The 20163-nt window shown below is 45.9% G+C and overlaps 1 protein-coding gene across 5 annotated transcripts in view; it reads right to left on the reverse strand.

Moving 5' to 3' along the window:
* Positions 1-20163, reverse strand: part of LOC138416524 (calmodulin-binding transcription activator 1-like) — a 117865-nt gene that overhangs the window by 13921 nt on the left and 83781 nt on the right. The window contains exon 5 of one of the 5 annotated variants that reach the window (XR_011247716.1): positions 3694-3747. The exons of 3 other annotated variants lie outside the window; for them this stretch is intronic. The gene's annotated coding sequence lies outside the window, so the exon portion shown is untranslated. Of the gene's footprint in view, positions 1-3693; positions 3748-4209; positions 4935-20163 lie in introns of those variants that run through there. One more of the 5 variants, XR_011247715.1, reaches the window with a different exon arrangement.

The raw sequence follows: 20163 nt of genomic DNA on the forward strand, positions 1-20163 counted from the left end.
TCCTTCCCATTCAGGTCACCACAGAGCACTGAGTAGAGTTCTCTGAGCTATACAGAAGGTCCTCACTAGTTACCTATTTCATACATAGTGGTGTATATACATCAATCCCAATCTCCCACTCATCCCACTGCCCCCACTTTCCTCCCTTGGTGTCCATGCCTTTGTTTTCGGAGTCTGTGTCTCTATTTCTGCTTTGCAAATAAGATCATCTATACCATTTTTCTAGATCTCACATATATGCAGTAATATATGATATTTGTTTTTCTCTGACTTAGGAAGTTAGCCAACTCAAATGGGAGGAAAGAAGCATTACCACAGCCTCGTCCCTGCAGGAGTGCTGGGCAGACACGGGTGGAGGGCCCAGGCTATGTCTGCAGGGCCTCTCTACTAAACTTGGACTCCAACTCCTGCTATGTGACCTCAATCAGGGGCTGACAAAGCTCTCCCTGCCTCTCTCAGGATTGCTAAGAAACCAAATAATGTGCCTGTGGAATCATTTTCTTAAAACTGTAAAGGCACATAAAATTTGAGTTGCTACTATTTTTTATTTATATCATAATGCTACTTATAGATTATTGATATGTTAAAACTAGTCGGTGAACTTTTAACTGGGAAACCCTGAAAGTCTCTTTCTCTATTTCTGAATATTAGAAACATTTAGGGATCAGCAGTGGGAGGTCAGTAGTTGATACATACAGCTGATTCACTTCATTGTACAGCAGAAACTAACACAACATTGTAAAGCAATTATATTCCAATTTTAAAAAAAACACCTCAAAGAAAGAAAATGCGTATGCTTCTGTTGCTGCTGCTACGTCGATTCACTCGTGTCCGACTCTGTGCGACACCAGAGACGGCAGCCCACCAGGCTCCCCAGTCCCTGGGATTCTCCAGGCAAGAACACTGGAGTGGGTTGCCACTTCCTTCTCCAGAGCATGAAAGTGAAAAGTCAAAGTGAAGTCGCTCAGTCGTGCCCAACTCTAGCGACCCCATGGACTGCAGCCCACCAGGCTGCTCCGACCATGGGATTTTCCAGGCAAGAGTACTGGAGTGGGGTGCCACTGCCTTCTCCGGCATATGCTCCTACTTTGACTTAAACTGTGATGGCATGAGCAGCAGCTCTGAGACTGGCAAAAATGCCCAGCTGAAATAATGACACAAACTGCCTATTCTGCCTTTCCTTTGGCTGCATAGCTCATTAACTGCATAAACAGAGAAAACTATTTAGGTGTTAAGATCCTGGAAAATCAAAGAAGGTCATTCTAATGTCAAATGGCCACAGACATGGACCAAGGTAAAAACAGAAAGGTGGGTTTGGAAGCAAGTGCCCCATCTACAGTGAAACTTGAGCTATTAAAGGCAACCATTTTGGCTTTAGGAAAGCACTAAGTTGGCATGTAAAGCCAAATCTGATCAAAGTTCCCAGGGATTATACGTGAAAAGTCACCAGGAAACCCCACAGTATAGAAGTGAGGCCTGCAGCAAAAACTAGGGGAGGAGTATATGTCAACTCTGTACCATTTTTGCAATTTTGCTATAATATAAAATTATTCCAATACTAAAAGTTCTGTTGTCAAAGTGACCTTTTAAATTTAAAAAGGGAGAGAGAAACTTGCTTTTGAGGAAGAAAAGGAAACTTACATATTTAATAGCACTCTGTGCAGTTCAAGGCTTTTTCAGATTTCAACTCATTTCAACCTCACAACATCATCTTGACACAGCTCAGAATCAACAGCAGCAGCCCCACCTCGCAGCGAAAGAAACTCGTAAAAAAAAGATTTCCCCAGGAGATCCCACAGCTTTTCAGAAGTGGAGGTGGGACCCAGTTCCTGGCCTGCCTGATCCCAAAGCCCAAAGCATAACCCACTCTGGCCAAGGGACTAAGTGGGAAAAGTGGGGCTGCCCTCTTGGGAAGATGGAGATGGGACACAGACATCCACCTGATACCAAAACCCTAGATGCTGCTCAGTTGCTCAGTCTTGTCCAATCTTCGACACTATGGACTGCAGTGCACCAGGATTCCCCAGCCCTCATCATCTCCCAGAGTTTGCTCAAACTCATGTCCACCGTGTTGTCAGCTGTACAGTGAGTCACCCAGAGACCATCACTCTAGGAGATCTGGGCCCTTCTTTGAACAAGCAAGTTAAGAGATGTGTCTAAAAACAGACGTCCTGGTGCCCCGTGGAAAATCTTAATCCTGGTATACTTTCTTACAGTAAGTTCACTTGACAATGCTTTCCCCCAGAAATCATCCCACAAGCTAATAAGCTTCTAAAGGCGGCCCCCTGGAAGACTGTTTCTGGTGAACTCAGGGCCACAGCTACATGGAGTAGGAAACTGACCAGCACGTAAAAAGTACAGAGTGACAGGTGGGCATAAACCAACCACCATGCAACTTTTCGAAACACACCAAAAAGAAAGGCTCAGAGAAAAACAGTGATAAGGTGGCTCTTCTTGAGAAAAGCCATCTGAAGGCTGATGGGTCAGCCCTCTCTGCCTGGCATTCTGCGTGCCACCAGAGGGCACTAACTCATGTCATTGCTTTGGAAATCCTCAGGTCACACACTGAACGGCAGGAAGGTTGAATGAAAGCTAGACTTCAAATCAATGAAAGGATAAATCTGACAGAGGCTTTAAGTACTTGGTGGCCATAAATTTCAATTTAATTCCATAAAACTCAGAAGTGCACAGATGATGTGCAGAGTAGGCTAAAAAACAGAAAGCTAATTGATGCTTCAGATTTATGAAAATAAAGGATTTCAAAATACCGCTAAGAGATACACATTTGCTTCTGCATCTTTTGTCACTGGGGCTGTCATCTGGATAACACACCCAGCAGCTCCAACACGTGTATACAAAGCAGCACAAAGAAAAACACTTTCAGCTACTTCGTTACTCTAAGAAGCCACTCTTCACTGAATTACAAATGGACATTTACCATAATAAAATTATAGTACAGTTTATTATGCATGATTAAAACATGATTTAATCTTTTGTACTAAAACCCCTGTAAGAATAAATAGCGAACATTTACCGGCGCTCATTATGCCCTAGGTTGCTATTCTGAGCACATTACACTTATTTAATACTCATAACGTCCCTCTGAGAGGCTGTAAAATTCTATCTTAGTAAAAAGTTCAACCTTGCATTTCTTGAAGGCAATCAGGAATTTTTCTTTACATCTGTGTCTACCATCAATGATTTATTTGTCCATAAGACTGCAAATGCAGATCTGTGAGTTCTGCCTCATTAACTCCCTTCTGTAATTATTTCTTCACCCCAGAATTCATACTTCTTATGCTTCCATGGGACGGTAACATTACATAATCAAAAGGGTTCAGCAAAAAGTTTAGTGAAAAATGCATTTATGCCCTGAAACAGATTTTTGGGGGTTTTTTTGCTTTGTGGTACATTAAAAAAAAAAATCTAGCCTTGGCTTTTCACACTTAATTTAAGAGAAACTGAAACTTATTTAGTTCTATTAGAAATGCTGGCTACTTCTCCACGTGACACAAAATTCAAGTTCAATTGGGCCTGCTTTCCCTGCTTTTAGTTGACTTCTTCAGTGTCCAATAAATAACTGGAGTTTAGGCTGAAATAAACAAAACTGGACCAATAAAGTACACTACCCCTGAAAAGAAGTTTCAGCTCTTTAAATAATTCGTCACAACTTGGAGACACAAATAAACTCACCTTGAGATAAAGGCCCACATCACAGGGTACTGTCTCCTTGGTTTTGTTTTTGTTCTTTGTATTAAAAAAAAAAAAAAAAGGAAAGAAAGAAAAAGAGAAAAAGCATACAACCTCCTCAAAGAACAACATCTTTAGGAACAGTATCAGTATTCTGGCCTATGCCAACACGCAAAGAATAAAGATGGAGCACCTGTCACACTCATGATGGTAATCTGGAACAAAAGTGCCCTGTTACTATCACCTAAACAAATGCCTCCCAGTTCCCTTTACATCTCTGTTAATGTCCATTTGATTTACAAAATATTTTGGTTTATCTTGTTTATTTGATGGCAAGTTTTATTAAGTTATTAAATATCAAGAAAAAATTTTCATTCCTATTTTCAACCTCCCTACTTTTGTTTTTTGATGCTTCTTTCCAGCCTCTCATCAGATGTGTTGATGGTAAAATATCCCAGAGACATGACTTACTATTTCCTACATCTATGTCTTCTACATCTTCATCAGGAGGCACGGACATTGTGACACGTAGAAAGCTTTATTATAATCTTAACTCTGAGGCCTGATATGTACCCTCTACCAGTCCGACAGTCATTTCAATTACAACAAAGTTTTTCTATTCCTCCCCCCAAACTTCACTGCTTTGTCATTCTGAGAAGTCATGTAAAAGAGGTATATTAAAGGAAAACATTCAGGAAGGATGAGATGCCCACTCCCCCGCTGGGCAGCATGTACTTAGACCCTACACTGCAGGTTTTGTCCTGGGCTCTGGGGACACTGGGTGCACATGTCAGAGGCCTTGCCCTGCTCTCATGGAGCTTCCATTCTCCCGGGAGTCAGACAGGGGCCAACAAACGGATCATCGCTCTTCCCCATAAAAGGCAGCTCCCTAACGGGACCGACAGTGGGATGTGGGTGTACAGGTGGTCACACAGGCCTCTGGACCAGATGACACGTGGACAGAGCCAGGTCAGGCCGGAGATCTCTTTCGTAACTCTGAATGAAGCAAGACTGGGTCACTTTAATCTATTTCATTTTTAGTAACATTAGAATCAAATTAATGTCGGGTTTTGAGTACAACTAATTCACTAACAGAATTGTCTTGAAGCCAGACATGGTGCTGGCAGGATGACCACGCTCTCCCTATGAGCTCTGCCAGCTCTCACTCCAGGGGCAGCCCTCCCAGCTCTGGCTCTGTGGCTCCCTCTTCTCGCCGCGCCCATGAACAAGTGTGTGGTGAGAGCCTGAAATAAATAAGTGTAAAGTGGGTCAAGACCGTCGCTTCTATTTCTGTTTTCAACTGAAGAAAATGTGCCCCATTTCCTGAGGCAGAGAGGAGAGCTGGGTAAAAGCAAACTGAAGTCTATACTAAACACTTACATATATACATACATGTACATACATATAAGTAACACACACCACTATATACACAGATATTCCCACACGCCTGACTTATTTCCCTGTGGTAATTCAAAACTAGTTCTTTCCATATCATGACAGTGTAACTTTAACTGGGTGGTAGGTTGTATCTTTAAGAGGCCACAAAATTTTTTTAAAGGGTCAAACTAAAAATTTGAAGTTTCAGAGATGATCAAGGTTCAGATTCAATTTACACTAATTTCAGGAGAATTTTTACTGACTCGGCATATTCAGTAAACTACTTCAGTTTGTTTTGTGTTTTCCCAACAGAGCATCCCGGGGGAGTCATTATGCACAATCAGCTCTCTAATTCAGATGAACGTGTCTAAGTACATATTGATACAGCACAACACAATGCTTCAAGAGGCCCCCCTGCTAGCGACTATTAGCCGAAAGCACAGGACTAAAAAGGTGAACTTCATAAACTGAATTCCCAGCACTTCCAATTGGCACTTCCTTGGCCAGTTTCACAAGTTAGAAAAACTTTTTTAATTTCAAAGGATACTGAATGAGGCAAAAAACTAGCAGTTTCAAATCATGAAAGATCCTAATGATAAGCTACATAGGTGGTTCCTGCAGTGTCCTCAAAACTACCCAAATGCACATGGATGCAGAAAGCAAGCCTTGAAAATCTGTTCTCCGGAAATCTTCCTCTTCTTTACCTCCCCTTGCTCAAATACCTTTGGGGGGAAGAGCCATAAAGTCAGTGATCTGGGGTCAAACACTGAATACTGTACTCATGAATCTCAACAGGCAAGTTGGGAACACACAGTGTTGGGGAGAGAAGCGAAAAAGTTAATCGCTCAGGCTCCTCTTCCATGGAATTCTCCAGAAGAGAACACTGGAGTGGGTAGACAGTCCCTTCTCCAGGGGATCTTCCCAACCCAGGTCTCCCGTGTTGTAGGTGGATTCTTTACCGTCTGAGCCCCAGGGGAAGGAGGAGACGCTACCTCATTTGTTTTTCAAATTTGGGACTGTTTTCCAACCAAACCTCAGACTGACTGACTGACTACAAGTGTGACTACTGAATTCCAGTGAATCAAGGCAAAGTAAAGACCAGTCATCATATTCAGGCATGTGTCCAAGGCTGAGAAATCAGTCAATTTTGCAAGATTTGAAGGCAGTCCTGAAAAGGACACATCACAAAAAGAAAAGAGCTTCTTCCAGGGGAAGTTCTCATGAAATTTATGATCTATTTTCCTAGGTGCTGTTCAATTACATAACTAGTTAATTACGACACCAGAACAACAAATGATTTTATGACAGCCAAAAGTAAACTTTACATATACAGATATTTTTTAACATAAAATGCGACTGTCTCCAGAGAATCCGACAGCAGCTTCAAACTTGTTTTCTGTTGCTCTTTGAACATTTGCTTTCTGTTACCCAGATTGCAGATTTGCTTTCTGCTACCTAAATTTTGAGATCTGTATGAATATGAGATTTTCCAGGCAAGAATACAAGAGTGGGTTGCCATTTCCTCCTCCAGGGGATCTTCCCAACCCAGGGGCGTCTCAGCTCTCCTGCACTGGCAGGCGAGTTCTTTACCACTAGCACCACCTGGAAAGCCCCTGTATGAACAAAGACAGTATTTATTCTCTTCCCTCAAGTTATTAAATTTACCTCTTTGACTTGAAGGTACATGACCCCAGTGTCACTTGCCCACTCACCCACTCACAGCCATATGCAGTTACTGGGCTGGGTGCTATGGAAGGAGAAACAGGTGGGGCCCAGCACCTGCTCCAACCAGACAGCTCAGGGTTTAGTGAATTAAAGACACCAATACCAAGAGAAATTACAGTGAGACGTGGCAAGGACCCTCAGAGGGATGTGGAAGGCAATGCCCATGAGTGAATCGACAGGCTGTGCAGAAAGGGTGTGGAGAGTGACCACTGGGCTGGCCTACAGGAGTGCCTGTCAGATAAAGCCGAAGTGGGGAGGAAGGGTAGAGAGAGAGACTGAGTGTGTGAAAGGACGTGTGTGGGGAAGGTGAGGACGGGGGTGAGATGTGGTTGGTGGAAGCACATTGCACTTGATCATGAAGGGCTGTGGGGTCTGGTATTTCTCTACCTGAACCTACAGCTACAGGGCTTCCCAGGTATCTCAGCAGTAAAGAACCTACTTATCAATGCAGGAGACGTGGGCTCGATCACTGGGTCAGGAAGATCACCTGGGGGAGGAAATGGCAACCCACTCCAGTATCTTGCCTGGAGAATTCCATGGACAGAGGAACCTGGCAGGCTATATACTCCATGGGATCACAGAGAGTCAGACACAACTGAAGAACTAAACCACCACCATCTATATCCAGAGATAGGAGTGTCTGATTAATGGATACTTCACTGGTAAAGGCAAATCCAGATGACAGTGCACAGAACCATCCGGAGAGCCGGCCTGCATGTGGGTTCCTTGTCCCTGTACAAGGGAGGGGCAAGTGCTTGCCCACACCAGGCCAAACATCTGCCCTGGTTAAGGTTCCACTGGCTTCGCTGGTTAAAGCGTACATTTCTGAAGGAATAAATTACAAATTTAAATGTTACATTTTAGATTTTCTGAGGCAAGAATTACAGGAAGATCATGATAGGTGACCGGGTATAAATTTTAAAAATGAACAAAAGTCCAAGAGCTCATCTTCATGGTCTCCTAGACACACTGACCTTTACTTTTAAAGAATCTAGAACTGTGTGTGTACCAAATTAAGTAATTACACTAATGATGCTTTTAAAAAGCTAGTCCTGTGGTTCTCTTACATAACTGTGTTATAATTTACAAATTCCATCATAAAATACTTCTTCCTTTGCTGGGATACATTCCAGTCCATTCGTCATAAAGACTTATGTGTAAAGGAGTGACTTTCTAAGCAAAACACCACTTACTGAGCAGGAAAAACCTCAAGACAAACTGTAATTAAGCCATTAATGTTATTTTAATTTCTTGCTTAATTTCCAGCTCTTGGTATTCATTTCCCTATCAGATGGAAAACATTTTAATTAGAATAAAGACAGTTTAAGAAAACTTATGCAATGAGTAAGCTTTCATTATTACTAAATTGTGTCTATTGAGTCTTTTCTTTTGTATGAACACAGTGGGCGAGAAGACCATGATATTTATATAAAGGTGCACAGTGAGGGACCAGGCGGATTCTCTGTGATGCTCAAGGGCTTCCTGAAGTTGGGACGCAGACTATTGGGGTAGACCTTGCTTTCTCACATCATCTCACAAGAAATCAACCACCAATGACTCCTTCAACACGAAGTCATCTAAGGACAAAGATTCAGACACGAGGCTCAAGCTGAAAGTCGATCAGTCATGTCTGACTCTGTGATCCCATGGACTCTACAGTCCATGGAATTCTCCAGCCCAGAATACTGGAATGGGTAGCCTTTCCCTTCTCCAGGGGATCTTCCAAACCCAGGGATCGAACCCAGGTCTCGATTCTTAACCAGCAGATTCTTAACCAGCTGAGCCACAAGGCTCAAGGTGGGCTCCTTCTAATTTGGGGGCTGGTAGAACTTTTGAGGATTTAGGCTTAATACAGAAAACAACAACAAGGGACAGAATCAGGGTATCCATTCACCTTTTTCCCTGGGGTTCATTACTGGTATGGGAAGCAGTAAGAACATGTGTGTAGCTGAAGTGTTCTGTTCACCCTTTCACAACAGTTCACTTTCCCTCTTACAAAATGCTAAAAAGGAAGAACAGCTTTCTGACCCACCATCAGTGTTTGTGCATGCACGCTCAGTCGCTTCAGTCTTGTCCAACTCTGTGCAACCCCATGGACTGTAGCCTGCTAGGCCCCTCTGTTCAAGGGATTTCTCAGGCAAGAATACTGGAGTGGGCTGCCAGTTCCTCCTTCAGGGGATCTTCCCAACCCAGGGATCAAACCTACATCTCCTGTGGCTCCTGCATTAGAAGGTGGATTCTTTCCCACTGAGCCACCTGGGAAGTGAACATGCATGCACACATGCACTGCCCACAAAGGGTTAAAAAAAAACCAGCCTCCTGACCACCCATAAACATTCATCAATTTTAAATACACGCTGCGGATCAAAGCTGACACCTACACACCTATACACACACACACACACACAGAGGCACACCTCGTTTTACTGCACTTCACCACACACACACACACACACACACACACACACAGGCACACCTCGTTTTACTGCACTTCACGATATTCTGGTTTTTTACAAACTGAGGGCTGGTGGCAGCCCTGGATCAAGCAAGTCTATTGGCACCATTTTTCCAACAGGATCTGCATACTTCACGTCTGTGTGTCATGTTTTGGTAATTCTTAAAATATTTCACTTTTTCATTATTATTCTATTTGTTACGATGATCTCTGATCAGAGATCTTTGATGTTACTCTTGCAAAAATATTATGACTAGCTAGAAGGCCCAATGACAGTTAACATTTTTTGGGAAAGAGAATGTTTTTAATTAAAGTACATACATTCACAAGACTCTGATGCTGGGAGGGATTGGGGGCAGGAGGAGAAGGGGACGACAGAGGATGAGATGGCCGGATGGCCTCACTGACTCGATGGACGTGAATTCGAGTGAACTCCAGGAGTTGGTGATGGACAAGGGGGGCCTGGCGTGCTGCAATTCATGGGGTCGCAAGGAGTCAGCCACGACTGAGTGACTGAACTGAACTGAAACATTATTTTTAGACATAATGCTAGTATTCTACACTTAACATACTATAGTGTAGTGTAAACATAACTTCTAAATGCACTGGGAAACCAAAAAAATCCATGTGATTCGCTTTATTGCATTATTTAATTTATTGCAGTGGTCTGGAATCAAACCCGCAGTATCTCCAAGGTATGCCTGTGTGTGTCTATCTGCGTGTGTATTTAAATTCTTTGCATAATAAATGGCTGGGCCATGCCTGCCTTTTAAAAGCATCAGAGGGCAGGGAGGTTCTGTATCACGAGACTCTCAAAAAGCTAGTAAACGTGAGCTTCTTCAGGGATTCAAACACATTTAGGATTGTTAAGTATAACTAATAGAATTTGCAAGGTGAAAGCTGCTTAGTCGTATCCGACTCTGCAACCCCATGGACTATACAGTCCATGGAATTCTCCAGGCCAGAATACTGGAGTGGGTAGCCATTCCTTTCTCCAGGGGATCTTCCCAACCCAGGAATTGTACCCAAGTAGGTCTCCTGCATTGCAGGCGGATTCTTTACCAGCTGGGTGACCAGGGAAGCCCACAGAATTCGAGGATTATGCCAAAATCTAGGAATCTAAAGATGTGACAAAACAAAGAATCTAAAGGATAAAAGTAAAAACTCACGTGAAAAGTTGCCCTGCTAGGGAGATCCTGGAAAAACTATGGCCCTGTGTTCTGCTATTATTGTGACTCAGAAATCTTGCTGTGAATTCCCAATTCCAAGGAATTACCACTCTGATCTGCCTGGAGGCAAGAGCAAGCGCCCAAAACATCACAGATGCTTTAAGAAATGACAGGATTGGGCAGGAAACACTTCACAGTGGGCAGAAGGCGAAGAGTAGAGGCCACTGGCGCAGCAACCCTAACAAGGGTCCCAGCCTCCCTCTCCAACCCTGCTCATCTCATCAGGATCTCCACAAAGACAGTCGGTCACAAGCCTTGGCCTCCCTGTTCCTGACCCACTCCCTCTGACACCCCTGGACTGCACTTCCATGGTCATTTCCGAGACCTAGGCTATCCAGTATGGTAGCTACAAATCGCATGTGGCTTTTGAGGTGCGCTGAGTCTGAACTAAGTACAAAATAAAGACAAAGCACCTCAACAATTTTTATATTGACCATCAGTTCAGTTCAGTCACTCAGTCGTGTCTGACTCTTTGCGACCCCATGAACTGCAGCACGCCAGGCCTCCCTATCCATCACCAACTGCCAGAGTTGGTGTCCACCCAGAGTCTACCCAAACCCATGTCCATCAAGTCGGTGATGCCATCCAACCATCTCATCCTCTGTCGTCCCCTTCTCCTCTTGCCCTCAATTCACATAATACTCTAGATACATGGGGCTACATAAAATATATTACTAACTTCACTTCTTTACACTGTTTTAAAATATGGCTCCTAGATCATTACACATCGGTCACGCTATATTTCTACTGGACGGCACTGCTCTAGACCTTGATGGTAACCACAACTGCACCCCTTCACAACATCAAGTTCAAGCATCCCACTCTGACTATCCCTACTCCAACAATTCCATGGCCCTATTTCCTTGAATGCATGGGCTTCCCTCGTGGCTCAGAGTAAAAAAATCCGCCTGCCAATGCAAGAGAGGTGGGTTCGATCCCTGGTCCAGGAAGATCCCCTGGAGTAAGAAATGGCAACCCACTCCAGGATGTTTGCCTGGGTCATCCCATGGACAGAAAAGCCTGGTGGGCTACAGTCCATGGGGTTGCAAAGAGTTAGACATGATTGAGCAACTGAACAACAGTTCCTTGAATACAGTGACCCAGGGCCTCCTGCTGCCCCTCCTCTCACTCATGCTTCACGTTTGCCCCCTGCTTGGTCCAGAGGCCACTACCCACCATCACACGGGTGCTTGGCTCCCTTGCCCCTCCCCTGCCAGCACTCCCCAGGCAGACTTCCAAACCTAGGTCAAATCCAGCTCTCGGCATCCTCCCAGCCCACACTGGGGCAGCAGAAAACACAGCTTCCAAAGCACCTGCTCTGCTTCCTCTCCTCCCGTTTGTGCTTGAACCAGCTAGAGTCAGTGACACCCTTGCCATTTCATTCATCTGGCTCTTATCAAAGTCACCACTGACCCACACTGCCAGGCCCAGGGTCAGCTCTCAGCCTGCATCTCACCTGACTTTAGAAGGTTTGACACAGACGACCTTGTTTGCTGCTTTGACACACGCTCCTCCAAGACACTCTACTTTCCTGGTTTCCCTCCGTGGAGTCCCTTCTCACCTCCTTCGCTCCCTTCTCCCCTTCCTCTCATCACTGAGTACCTCTGTGCTCCATCCATTCACACCCCCTACCGGATTCCATTTATTCCGCAGTTTTACAACCCTTCAATCCACTGACAACAGTGAGGAGCCTGGCTCAAGTCAAGACCCCTCTAAACTGCCTGCCTTCTGCACCTATCCACGTGGCATCGTGACATTAACACAACACAGGGCTGTCTCCTGGCCCATCTCCCTCACCTGCTGCTCCCAGTCTTCCCCATCTCAGTGAATGGGAACTGCATTTCCAGTTGTTCGGTGCAAAAACATTGGCATCATCCCCAAGTCCTCACGTTTGCAGACAACCACTCAGTTCTTCCCCTGAAATGCATCCAGCATCTGACCGCTTCTCGCTGCCCTGGTCCAGACGAGCCACCACAGGCCTCTGCAACAGTCTCTTCACGAGTCTCCCTGCCTCCATCCCTGGCCCCCCTAAACCAGGGATCAACAAACTTTTTCTTAAAGAGCCGGAGAGTAAATATCTCAGGCTCTGTGAGCCAGATGGTCTCTGCTGCAACTACTCAACTTGGCTGCCGTGGCTTGAAAGCAGCCTCACACACTACACAGACAACTGAGCATGGCTCTGTGCCAATAAAACTGGAGCGTGAACGGACACTGAAACCTGAATTTCATACAAGTTTCATGTGCCACAGAATATTCTCAAGTCATCTTACTTCTTTCCCAACCCTCTAGCAATGTAAAGAACATCCTCAGTTTGCTGGCTGCCCAGAAACAGGCAGCAGCTGGATTTGGCCCTGGGGCCAAGGTAAGCCAACCTTTGCCCTAAACTACTCTCTGCATTGCATGGAAAGCGATCCCTTTATATATATTGTTTTGGCCAAGCCATGCAGCATTTGGAATCTTAGATCCCTGACGAGCAGACCGAACCCGTGCACCCTACAGTGGAAGCTCAGAGTCATAGCCAGTGGATTACCAGGGAAGCTCCCAAAGTGATTGTTTTAATCACGTAATTTTCCTGCTCAAAAATTCTTGGCTGGCTCCCCTTCTGACTCAGTAAAACCAAAGAACTGCCCATGCCCTACAAGGCCCAACCACCTCATCTGCTCCCCTCCACTGTCCTTACCCAGTGCGACCACAGAGGCCTTTTCGCTTCTCTTTTGCTATTGCTGAGCCCACAACTACCCCGGGACCTTTGCTTCTGTTGTTCCCACCACGTGGAGTACCCTCCGCGCGGATATCTACATGAATCACAGTGCCACTTCCTTCAAATCGCCGTAGGGGCGCCACCTGCTCCCTCCACACCAGCCAAGGCAGCACCCGTGTGCACACACACCCACGTCAACATCCAGAACATTCACTGTTCTTTGTCACACTTATTATCATACAGTATTTGTTTCTTTATTCAGGTAGAAATAAACAGATCAGGCTATTTTTTAACAGGCAAACAAGATGGCCCAGTGTTCATGAAACCTGGAGGCAGACAACCTGGGTTGAAATGCCAACAGCACTGGTGCTGTGACCCTGGGTGAGTTATTTTTAACCGCTCTGTGCCTCAGTTTCCCTCTCTGTGAATCAGGGACAGTAACAGCGCCCGTCTCCTCCGTGTTCTGAGCGCTGATGAGGTCCTCAAAGTGGGCTGTGCAGTCACTCACTGTCACCTTTCTGCTTCTAACTCCTCCTGGCCAACCAGAAAATAGGCTCTTTGAAAGCAGGCCTCGCTTTGTTTACTGCTTTACTCCTGTACCTAGGACAGTGCCTGCTACTAGGCACTGGGTAAATATTTATGGGACAAATGGATAAATGTTTTGAATTTAAGTCTCTCTCGAGGAGTGGAGAACACTGCCTAGCCCCCAACGTCATACAGCTATCGGGGATGGCAAAATTCTCTTAAAACCCCACCGCAGCAAGAGGAAAAAACCCCTGACTATTCCAGGTGGGCTTCTGGTGTTTTTCTCCAGGGTGAAACCTGGACGTGAGCCCTTAAAGCCAGGCTCTGAGGGGCAGCAGTGTCACTCATAGAAAGTCTCCTACAGTCACAAACTGTGCTGTATACTCAGGGCTCATGTGGTCAACTCTCTAACCAAGCTACAGAAGATATAGACCCCACAGTCGGATTCCAATTCCGCAAGTAAAACACCAACTTAATACCTAATAGCACAGCTCTGTACAGGTCTAACAACACTTCCTGGGCAAAAGCACAAAAAACTATTTAGTCAAAGCAGCTGACACTTAATTGACTTCTAAAAAAAAAGAACATCTCATCAAATGAAAGTCTTTCCTAAGCAAAACGGTGGTTAAAAAAAACTTTCATCCACCCATCTCACACCCCCCAACACTCACAACCACCACAGTACCATGGATACAGCAGCTCTCCTAAGATGACTGAGTTCTGACTGATAAACAGTACTAACGAGTCCTAACATCCTGGGGTTGGGCCTTTAATGGGAAGATATTAACACTCATACATGTCCTGGTATAACATGGCTCTTCTTTCAGTGAGAATCCTACTTCCTTTAAAGACACGGGACAACATGATCACCCGCCAGAGTAGACAACTACTCTCCTGACCCTTTAAAATGCTTCCCCATGAAATAAGAAATGAACACCTTTAGTGTTGGTTCTACCAAGTGAGAACGAGTGAGTGAGATGTCGGTGGTAAAAAACACATTTATGTCCATTAGCAGAAAATTCAGGTGTAGAAGTGCCTGCCTGCAACGAATGTCAGAAAACCACGTGCCTGGATACGTAAGTGATTATGAGGAAGGGTAAGAAACTAGGGGGGTCAGCGGGGGAAGAACCCCAGAGGTCAGAGTGAACTGCCTGCCCACCTCCTGGGTGGCTCTGGCCTCCTGATGACAGGGGCACAGCCCGGGGGCGGGTTTTTCTCAGAAGTGACAAGACCTGAAATTCATCTTTTCCTGTTAACCCAGGAATGGTTTCATTTTTTTCATTCTGCAGCTGGCTGGCCACTGAGGTCACCATGACCCGGAACAGAGGACACACAGGAGGGAGGCGGCATCCGTCCCAGCTCTGTCCTGCCATGCTACATGGGGAGCCAAACCTGAACAGTCAGGATGGTAGCTCTCTAATTTAATACTGTATTTAGCTGATGATCCCAAATAACACTTTGTCAGCTTTTGTGATCTAGCACAAAACCACATGCCTTGTGATATACCAGCTGGGCTCTGGTAATGCCCTTGACTGGAGGCTTAAAGGCTTTTGTTGGGACATAACTTTGATGTACTGAATTTCCATTTCAAACTGCGATGATTATCCCTGGGTTTGGTGTAGCAGAGACTGCTACCAAGATTCGACTCTGGCTAGTTAACAAGACGACCTCTGCCTCCTGGTCTACTTCTGGGAGCACTGTCGCTACTCTGCTCTGCTTGTTTGCAAGATCGAAAAGCCGCGGTTGTTTGGTTTACAGGATGCGGGCATCAGAACCATCTGCCTGGTCTGGTGTTTCTTTAATTAAAACTTTAATTACAGATATATCTCTGCACAGATACGTGCTGTCTATCAGCTCCTGTTCTTAATTACCTGTGCTAATGAGAGCTGAAAGGAGAGTGAACGTTGGCTGGGTGTCTCTTACGTACCAGCACTCGTGTCAGACGGTGGAACACATGCCAGGGCAGGTAAGAGAAACCCAGAGTCAAATGCTGCCACCAACTTGGCCCCCTCGCTGTCAGTCCTTCTCCCACCACTACAGAAGGAGGAGAAAAGTCCTCTGGCTTCTCCCGGCGGGGGACACAAGGGCCTGAGAGGGGAAAAAACACTCCAAAGGATCCGTAAAGAGAGAGGGGAGGACTGGGGCATTGCAGGCTGACCATCCACGTGTTGTGCGGGCACCCACATCTGTCCCGTGGTCTAAAGCCTGTGATTCTGAGGCGTGTCACCTGGTGCCATGGCAACCAGGGCCCCGGTTTCCCAGGAGAGGACAACCGCCAGAGAGAACACACAGGAGCTGCATCCCACATGCTCTGACTGCGCAGCATCCCCACCACCGCCTCAGCCAGCAGTCACCCCACTGCTGACGAGGGCAGATGTTCACTGAAGAATGGCAAAAGTATCTTCCACAGTTGGACCATGTTTCTTATCCTCCTCACTGCCTCCTGAGGGGTTAAATGCCATCAGAACTGCCCTTAAGGGGTCTGCTCAGCCCCTCCTCCACCACCCTACCCCCAGGGTCGGGCACTTCCTGTAGCCTCCCAAGGCACACAGGCCACCATGCAAGGCCATGGGACACCCACACACCCCGGGCAGCACAACTGAGCGGGCTGAAGGCCTCTGGGAAGGGTCTGTCCTCTCAGGAGCGGCTCCCCAGCACCAGACGGGGGGTGCCTGACACCTGACCGCAGATCTTCCAGCAGCAAACACACCAAAAGCTGGATGCAAGTGCCACTAGAGGGCTAAGTCCATCACTGCCCCGCACTCAGTCCTAGTTAGTGATGGCGCTTCTCAAACAGCCATGCCAAGTTATCTACCCGAGATATACCACCCAACTCAAGGTTGATGATCACAAACAAAATCTGACAGTTTGTGGAGTGATTCAGGGAGCACCTTCACCTCTGAAAGACAAGTCCCAGGACACATGGAATCAACTATGAGAAACACCAGGCCCCTTGCAGGATTTCAAGTGTTTAAAGCCTGACGACAGATACATTCAGAAGTATTTGGCACATGATGGAAAAAAAGTGAAACAGGGGGAGGATAAGAAAGAGAAGGGTTGGGGAGGAGAGGGAAGGAGGGACTGAAGAATAAATGCACATGAGACAGGGAAAGAAAAGAGAGTGAAAAGGCAAAGGAGAGACCACCCACTGCTTCATTTTGCCCCACAAGCAATCTCCAACCCGGTTTCTGTGATGGTAAGATGCCCACTCTCAGAAGACTACCTCCTACTGAGGTCAGATGGACTCTCCTCCCACAGGAAGGTGGCTGGTGGGTAAACCACCAAACTACCCATAAAGGGCACTGCAGATTACACTGCAACTCAACAACTAACAGCACCAGCCCGTGTGCAAGACACACAAGTCCACGTGTGCACATATCAGCTCCAGGTATGCCTTGCTGTGAGCACTGTAAATATCCCGTGTCTCTCCACGCTGCTGATCAAGTTTCTCTGAACTGGCAGCCCCAAGCCTGGGATGGAGTCAGGGCTCCACGATTTAAAGCTGTGTGGTAAAGAGCAAGAGCAAGGAAGCCGCTGCCTGGAGCCCCTCCAGGTGCCATGTGAAGGCAGGGCCTTCCTGCCCGGGGCACTGAAGGCCTGATTACGGCAGGGGTGCTGGTAGCTGAGGGACAGGAATGTGTGCAGAGGAGGGCAGAATTTCCTGTCAGGGGAGCCGCCAGGTTTGCCAGCAAACAAAAGCAGCGGGTCCCAGAAGTGCAGTACCTGGACTGAAGTACTGGACTCAAGACCCAGTTTTGTGACCCACTAGGGGTGACCCCAAAGGAGCTCATTTAACCTGCCTGTGCATCGGTGTTCTCAGGGACCAGACGGAGTTAACGAACACCATGGAGCTCAGAGATTAATGTAGGTAATTATGTGGAAACATTTGGGGAAACAGGACACACAGCAGTGACTTCCTTCTTCCTTATTCTACCGAGGATGGAGCACTGAAGCCTCTCACAGCAAAGCAAAAACCTCTCAACGCTTTCTGACTCTTCAGCTCACTAGGCAGCTGACTGAAGCTAAGAGAGAATGAGCAAGTGCTGACTAAGCAAAAAATGGGGGGTCTCGCCCACGGGTCTTTCGTACGTCTCCTAATTTAGCCTAAATTAGCCAAAACCAAAGAACCTACCATTAAAGGGCCAACAGGCTCTTAATTATCTAAACTTGTCTTGTTAAGTGGTTAAGAACCCAGGTTTAACTTGAAGCATCTGAACTAGCACTGGTTATTCCCATAAACCAGTGGTCCCCAACCTTTTTGGCACCAGGGGCCAGTTTTGCGGAAGGCAATTTTTGCATGGGGATCTACCTAACCCAGGGATCGAACCTGTGTCTTCTGCATTACAAGCAGAGGAGGAAACTGAGGCACAGAAAGGTTAAATGATGGTCTCCGCCAGGCCACCTGCAAGGGGCCAAGGTGGGAGGCAGGATTCCACGCAAGGCGGCCGAGCTCCCAACCGATCACCAGAGCTCTCACTACCACGTCTTCCCAGCATAAAGACTGTGGCTGCCAAGAGCACAGCCCTCGCATGAGGTTCCATTTCAAAGCCACCTTTCTTCTGGGCTCCCAGGGTGTCCGTCATGCATTTTCATTTATCCTGCCAACAACCCTAAAAAGCTAGTAGGAGACACACAGTCCCCACGTTTCACACAGGATAAAACTGAAGTCGAATCAATGAAATGTTCCACAAACCCCTGTACATTAAGTGGAACAAATGATTTCACTGATTTCAACCACAACATGAAAGCCTTTTGAAGTCTTTCTATTTGAGTTTTTGAGTCTTGTGCGTCGCTACCTCACAAGAGACCCCTGGCACATCCAGAGACCCTGCCGGTCCAAAGCAGGTCTTCTGATTCTCAGCCTAGAGTTTTCTCACCGACTCATGCTCACAAAAACAACATCCAGATGATTTACAACTCACTAGAATTCCTAAATACTAACCAAGTAAGCGCTGCTCACTGACAATAGGTAACAAATGTGACCATATGTATACCAGCTCTGACTAAATTGCAAAATAAAAATTATCACAATGAAGACATTTCTCCTGGGTGCCTATTAACTGTCTCCTCAGCTCCTACTGGACTTAAAGTGTCTGACTATCTTCAGAGGACCTGGGAGCCTTCAGAGAGATGTCAAGAGGCCCTGATTCTGTCAACAGGGAGCTGGGACTCCCTGGGGACCAGCAGCCAGCTCCCCCTCAGGAGTCGGGCAGACATAGGACTGCTTTAGCAAGGAGAGTGGATCAGACCACCGCTTACAGCCCCTCCAGCCCTGACATGTCTGTTCAGCAAATTCTGAGCCACACGTTATCCTTCTTCTCGTGCTAGAGAGGAACAAATAAAAGGATGCAACCTGGAAAACATTTCCACACAACTCTGAAAGCATTACCATTAAAAAAAAATCACCTTAAAATGCAAGGTTGGATAAGTAAGCTGCTCCCACTCCTGGAACATTCATGCCCTTTCTGGCTCTGTAATCATGGGATGTTTTACCTACTCATACTTCACAGCTCTGACATTCTGCAATTCTGTGAAAAGACACCCGACAGGCCAAGGGCAGTTTCCCAGGTATGTTAAGTATAACAGACAAAGACGAGCAAGGAGGCCTGAAGAAGTGTTCGTGAGCATTCCGATCTCCAATGAGCAGCTCACTACAACTAATTTTAATTTGTGGTTCTAATGAATGACATAAACTTTTATAGGTATCAACAAAGCTCAGAGAGGACTTAAATCCATTTCAGTGCTCATTTAGCAGCTTCAGCTGTGTGCAATTAAAGCATCAGCATTACATGTTGGAGAATAAAATAATGAGACACTCAGAAAATAATCTGTGCTTCAGCAGGCCATGCTACGAGATGCCACATGATTTTTCTTTTTTTTAAAGAACATGATTTCTCAGGAATATCTTGCCAGTTCAAAGAATTAACTTAAGTTTGACTTTTATTTTTAAATCTCAAGGTTTTGCTTTTGCTTTTGAATAAGAGTTTTGTGAAAAGTGGAATACAGTTGCAAATGCATTGTCTGAAAAGCAGTCATAAAATAGCATGCGGCATAAAGCAGTCAGTCTGGTGTATGGACCATCAGAGCCAACTAACCAGGTTTCAGCAAAGGACACGTCTGATCACATTAGAAATGTCATTCATTCTTAACTTACATCTCAAATAAAGGATAAAATACTAAAGAAAGGGGAAAGGTGAATTTTGGGAAGGAGACAACTTTCTTATCTTCCAACCCATATGTGGAATTCAAGGGCTAAACTTTTTCTTCTACCAACACTTGAGAATATAAAATGTAATGTGAGGTGGTAGAACGTGGCAGCAGAAACCAGTTAAGTTCAAGTTGCCACCACTTCTGAAAGGAGAGTGAATCTGCAAAGGAAGGGGTGTGTGTTGACCGTGGTGATGGTGGGGAGGTGTGTGTGGTGACCATGGGGAGGGGTGGGGTGGGGTGGGGTGGGGTGG

Source organism: Ovis canadensis, chromosome 12 (assembly GCF_042477335.2).
Source record: "Ovis canadensis isolate MfBH-ARS-UI-01 breed Bighorn chromosome 12, ARS-UI_OviCan_v2, whole genome shotgun sequence".
NCBI lineage: Eukaryota > Metazoa > Chordata > Mammalia > Artiodactyla > Bovidae > Ovis > Ovis canadensis.